The sequence below is a fragment of the Elephantulus edwardii genome, unplaced genomic scaffold (genome assembly GCF_000299155.1).
Source record: "Elephantulus edwardii isolate Elephantulus edwardi_28Jun2011 unplaced genomic scaffold, EleEdw1.0 scaffold00055, whole genome shotgun sequence".
Taxonomy (NCBI): Eukaryota; Metazoa; Chordata; class Mammalia; order Macroscelidea; family Macroscelididae; genus Elephantulus; species Elephantulus edwardii.
The window spans coordinates 12,716,929-12,723,031 of record NW_006399805.1 but is presented as its reverse complement, the minus strand read 5'-3'; positions in this window follow the sequence as shown (position 1 = coordinate 12,723,031).

Here is a 6,103-nt window from a genome sequence, read left to right as displayed (position 1 = left end):
CAACTCCTCCTCTTCCATCTGACCAGGCCAGCACTGGCAGGAGTAGACCGCTTGTGTTGGAGACTAACTTTGATACATAATTGTTGCTGAGTACCTTATAGTCAGAACTGACCCATGGCTCACCCTCCAGCCAGTTTTCAGGGGCAGTTGGTCCCACAGGAGGAGACTGAGTTCAGATGAATTTTGTGTTGTCACAATATTAGCTTCCGGGATCTACTTCTCGTTGTTAGGTGCCGTCAAGTCGACCACAAGCCACAGTGACTCGTTGAGCACCAGATCGGGTCCTTTGCCTATTCTGTTCCGTCATGATGATCTCCGGCATGCTCAAGACCATAGCAACAATTATTGTAGAGATGGAAAGATAACTAGTAAAATGTATGAGGATTGAAGGGGGAGGCGAGCAAAGGGGGAGGGTGGGCAGGGCGCTAACCATAGGGTCACACAATTTGATGGGTGGAGGGGGTGGTGCGTAAAGGAAATGGCAACCATCCGCTGTGAAAACAATGTGTATGAACTTTGTAAGTAAACCAGTATAAAATAAGAATTTCATTTTAAAAAAAACACAACAGCTCATAGTGACAGTCACTATGTCGGTCCAACTCATTGAGGGTCATCCTCTCCCTCGCTGCCCCTTTACCTTTCCTGCATAGTATCTTTTCCCAAAGACTGACTCTTCCAATAACATTCACAGAGTAAGTGGGATGAAGTTTCACCTTACTTACCTGTAAGGATCACCCTGCCTGTACTTCCTTCCACACTGCTTTGTTCCGGCATCTTCTAAAATGCTTAGAACAAAACAGATTTGTTCCAGGCTCTGCTAGAATATTTTTAAAAGTCCATCACAGTATATTCTTTGTTGTGAGGACGAGAGGAAGTATTTGAAACTAACAAATGTGGGATAAGAACAGTTTAAAAACCTGGAAAGGTAATAGTGGAAGCAGCGATATGCAAGTCCTGAACACATGGCCAAGTTCTGTTGTGTAGCTTAACTAGAAGGACAGGAGTGTTACAAAGGCCAGTGTGGGTATTATTAGCCCTTTAAAAGAAAATCAGTAAATGAATACTGGGGGATTTGAGACAGAGGTTTAGATGTATCCACATTGCTTTTACTAGGCTCAGCAGACAACACTTGGACATCACCTGTGGACGTTGTTGTTGTTGTGTGCCTTTGAGTCAAAACCAACTCCTAGCTGACCCCACAGTGGGGTTTTAGAGGTAATAAATTGCACAGGAGGAGATTGCCCATCATCTAACAGAGCAGCTGGTAGATTTGAACTGCAAACCTTTGAGATTGCAGCACTGCTTCTCTTACCACTAGGCCAAATTTCAAGTAGCTGAGAAGTCTCTTCAAGGACGAGGGAGCCTGAACAGAAAGGGCACAGTAAAAGCCACTATCTCAAAGAGCCTCTTGTTTTTAAATTGACCTGATTATTAGTTTTGGGTTTTACTAAATTGTAAATGGAAATTTCATTTAGATGTACACATTTGCCCTTATTTTGTAAGCAAAAAAGCATTTTTCGACCAGTCCATTTTAGAGGAAAAGGTACGAAAGATTGCTCTATGTCATTTTCTCATCCTTTTCTTGAACTTTTACAAGAAGGAGTTCAGTGTTTGCCTGTATCCAAGATGAAACGATCTTGACATTTTTCTATCAAGCATATCCTAACTGTAATTTGGCTTCCTCGGGTCATTTAACATATGAACTAATTGGTACAAATCAGGCAATCCAAGCTAATAAGCATCAATAAGGAAGTGAATTTAAATAAGTTGTCAGAATCTTCTTGAAATTTAGGAAAATCACACAGTTCTGTGTGAGCCCAGAAACTAAAAAAAAATAAAAAAGTAATGGAACTCTTTACACTTTATCTGATACCCATTTCACAATCATTCCACCATGTGTATCTTAAAAAACATTTCAGGTATTGACTTTGGATTCTCTGCCTTTAAATCTGTGGCACGTTCTTTAGGGAAGCAAGAATGTTCAAAATGTTTCTAGAAGGGTAAGAAGATAGAGGAGGTTCCAGAGAAGCCTCTACCAGCCCAGGAAGCTATGGTAGGAGGTATACGCACCGAAGACTTCTCACTCTGTAATTGCTTGGTTTGCTTCGTTACCTCAGAAACTGTGTACTGTGATTCTTTATTTTGTTTCGTGCATTAAGAAAGGTCTGTCTTGGAAAGGGTGAAGCCAAGTTTCTCCTTGGAGGCTAGGATTTTGATGCTTATCTCACTTTGGTCACATGGCCAGGAGCTCAGACCATTCCTTGGAGAAGGACATCATACTTGGAAGGGTAGAAGAACAGTGCAGGAGAGGAAGACCCCGGATGAAATGGATTGACACAGTAATTGGGGCCATGGAATTAGGCATGTCAGAGTCAGTGAGACTGGCTCAGGATAGGGCAGGGTTCAGAGTATTTACATTAGGTCACTGTGAGTTGTGGGTGACTCCATGGCACATAACAACATGTTGCAGAGAGGTTATTTTGAGAATGCTTAAGATAGTTATTTAAAAAGTTTTCCCATTGCAACTTACTAATGGTGGAAGTCTTTGTTCTCTGACTTCTCATTCAGGAAATTTAGAAAGCTCACAGGTTCCCAGAGTAACCTGTGAGGATGACTTCTAAGCAGACAGAAAGAAGCAAGTGTGCCAAAGGATCAAAGTGCTTGTTCACACGCTAAAGGGTCGTTTCAAAGGAGATTCACTAACACACGTCAGTTTACCATTCCCCTGTGCCAGGAGGTAGCCAGCAGAAGGTTAGTGTGTGGAGCTTCTCAGAGGTCAGAACTTGCAGCTTTTCAGAACCAGATAATTTATCTAAGGCTTGGAGAGACGTGTTTTGTTGTGGTTATGTGTCATACAGTTGATACCGACTCAGAGCTGACTGACTCTCCAGCAGATTTTCTGTGGCTATAAATTGCATGGGAGATAATTATTTCATTAAGCAGTAATTGTATGGAACTAGGAAAATAAAGAAACTGGTGTTCCATTTATGAAAACATTCAGGAAAGAGAAGAGTGACTCTTAAAATAAAACTCAGAGATATTGTACCCAAAGAGAGTGGTGATTCAGACCTGAGAAGTATTTATCTTGATACAATCCCCAAATTCACTGTGTAAATGAATGGTTCAGAAATAGTTCACCGAGACATGTATTTTTGCCCATTCCTAAAAAGCTGATCAATGGGATGTGTAAACTTGCCTGGCATTTCTTAAGCTGGAGGACCTAAAGAACAAATTCAAGCCTTGAGTGCTGAAGGCAGAATGTTGAATGACCTAGGAAGCATCAAAAGAGGATGGAAGGCGTACACAGAGGCACTATACCAAAAAGAATTGGCTTAAACAGAAGAATTTCATGAAACAACATATGGTCAAAGAGCCTGTGGTGATGGAGGAAGTTCAAGCTGCTCTGAAGGAATTGGCAAAAAATAAGGCCCCAGGAATTGATGGAATACCAATTTACATATTTCAGCAAACATGATGCACTCGTCAGGTTATACCAAGAAATCTGGAGGACAACTACCTGGCCAATAGACTGGAAGAGATCTGTATTTACTCCCATTCAAAAAAATAATGACCCAACAGAGTGTGGAAATTATTGAACAACATCACTAATATCACACCCAAGCAAGATCCTGCTGAAGATTATCCAGAAATGACTGAACAGTACATCAGCAGAGAACAGCCAGATGTGCAGGCTGGGTTTAGAAGAAGTGTGACACTAGGGACATCACAGTCAACATTAGATGGTTCTTGGCTGAAAGTAGAGAGTACCAGAGACATGTCTATCTGTGTTTCATTGACTTTGTGAAGGCATTTGACTGTATGGATCACAACAAATTGTGGCTAACCTTGAGAAGACGGGAATCCCAGAACATTTAATAGTGCTCACATGAAACCTATACTTGGAGTAGAAAGCAGTAGTCAGAACAGAGCAGGAGACACTGCATGGTTCAGGATCAGGAAAAGTATGTATCAGGGATGTGTCCTCTCTCCATACCTTTTCAATCTATATGCAGAACAAATCATTAAGAAAGTTAAACTTTATGAGGAGGACTATGGCATAAGAATTGGAGGAAGACTCATGAACAACCTGCGTTATGCAGATGACACAATCTTGCTGAAACTGAAGAGGGCATGAGGTGTTTGCTGCAGAAGGTCAAGGACTGTAGTCTTCAATATGGCTTGAAGCTCAACAACAAGAAGACAAAGAATCTCACCACTGAGTCTATTGGCAGCTTCATGATGGACGAAGAAGAGATTGAGATTGTTGATAACTTCAGCTTGCTTGGTTCCACAGTTAACACTCTTGACATCAGTAGTCAAAAGGCAAATTGCATTGGGAAAGTCTCCAGTCAGGGACCTCTCTAGAGTACTGAAGAGCAATTATGTCAATCTGGAGACTAAGGGTACCTGATCAAGACCATGGTTTTTGCAATCACTTGCTATGCATAAGAGAGCTGGATAGTCACTAAGGATGGTAGAGGAAGGATCAATGCCTTTTAGTTGTGGTGCTGGAAAAGAGTGGTGAACATACCGTGGACTGCCAGGAGAACAACCAGTCTGTCTTGGAGAGGGTGAAGCCAGTTTGTTCTCTGGAGGCAAGAATTTTGAGGCTTCATCTTACATACTTTGGGTACGTGGCCGGGAGGAACCAGTCATTGGAGAGGGACATCATGCTTGAAAGGGTGGAGGGACAGTGCTGGAGAAGAAGACCCAGGATGAGATGGATCGACTCAGTGACTGGGTCAGAATTAGTTCTGTTGGAGATAATGAGATTGGCTCAGAACAGCACAGGTTTCAGAGGTAATGTACATAGAGCTGATATAAGTTGCAGATGACTCGATGGCAACAACAACATTAGTACTGTTACTATCATATAAGTAAAATATTGCTGAAGATAATCTAAAAATGTCTAGAGTATATTGGCAGGGAATTGACAGAAGTTCAAGCTGGGTTTAGAAGAGCCTGTGGCCCTAGAGATATTGCTGGTGTAGATGTGTCTTGGCTGAAGACAGAGAATATCAAATGAATATTTGTATTTCATGAACTATACGGGGCATTTGACCATGAGGGTCATAACATACTATGGCTAACCTTGAAAAGAATTGGAATGCCAGAACACTTATTATGCTTATAAGAAATATATTTCTAAAAAAAAAAAAAGAAAAGAAATATATTTCTAGACCAAGAAGCTGTTGTCTGAACAGAGCAAGAGAACACTGCACAGTTTAAAATTAAGAAAGCTGTGCATCAGGGATGCATCATTTCTCCATACGTATTCAAACTGTATGCTGAACAAATCACTACAGAATCTAGACTTTATGAAGAGCAGTGTGGCATCAAGATAAGAGGAAGACTCATCAGCAACCTTCATTATTCAAATGACACAATCTTGCTTGCTAAGGGTAAAGAGGACTTGAAATGCTGCAGAACATCAAAGACTACAGCCTTCAGTGAGGATTGCATCTCCACATCAAGGAGGAAAACGAATCTTCACTAGGGGCTGATAGGCAACATCATGATAGAGGAAGAAAAGATTCACGGTGTCAATGATTTCATCTCGTTTGGATCCACAACCAACACCCTTCATACCAGCAGGCAGGAGACCAGGAGACGTATTGCATGGGGAAAGTCTGTAGTCAGGGACCTGTCCAGATTAGAGAGGAGTGGTGATGTTCATTTGAGGACTAAGGTTAGCTTGATTAAGGCCATGGTCTTTTCCACCATTTGCTGTGTGTCTTAGAGCTGGACAGTGAACTAAGGATGAAAGAAGAATCGATGTCTTTGAGCTATGATGTTGGAGAAGAGTACTGAAAAACCCATGGACAGCCAAAAGAACAAACAGATACATCTTGAGAGAAGGTGCAGCCAGAGAGCTCCTTGAAGGCAAAGATGATAAAGCTTCATCTCACATACTTTGGGCATGTTGCTAGGATAGGCTGTTCCTTGGAGAGGGATATCATGGTTGGAAAGGTGAAGAGACAGCAATGGAGAGGAAGATCCTCAACCAGATAGACGGACACAGTGATTACAACCGTGAGCTCCCTGGGTCAGAGATCGTGAGGCTGGCACAGGACGGAACTGGGTTCATGTGTCAGAGATCGTG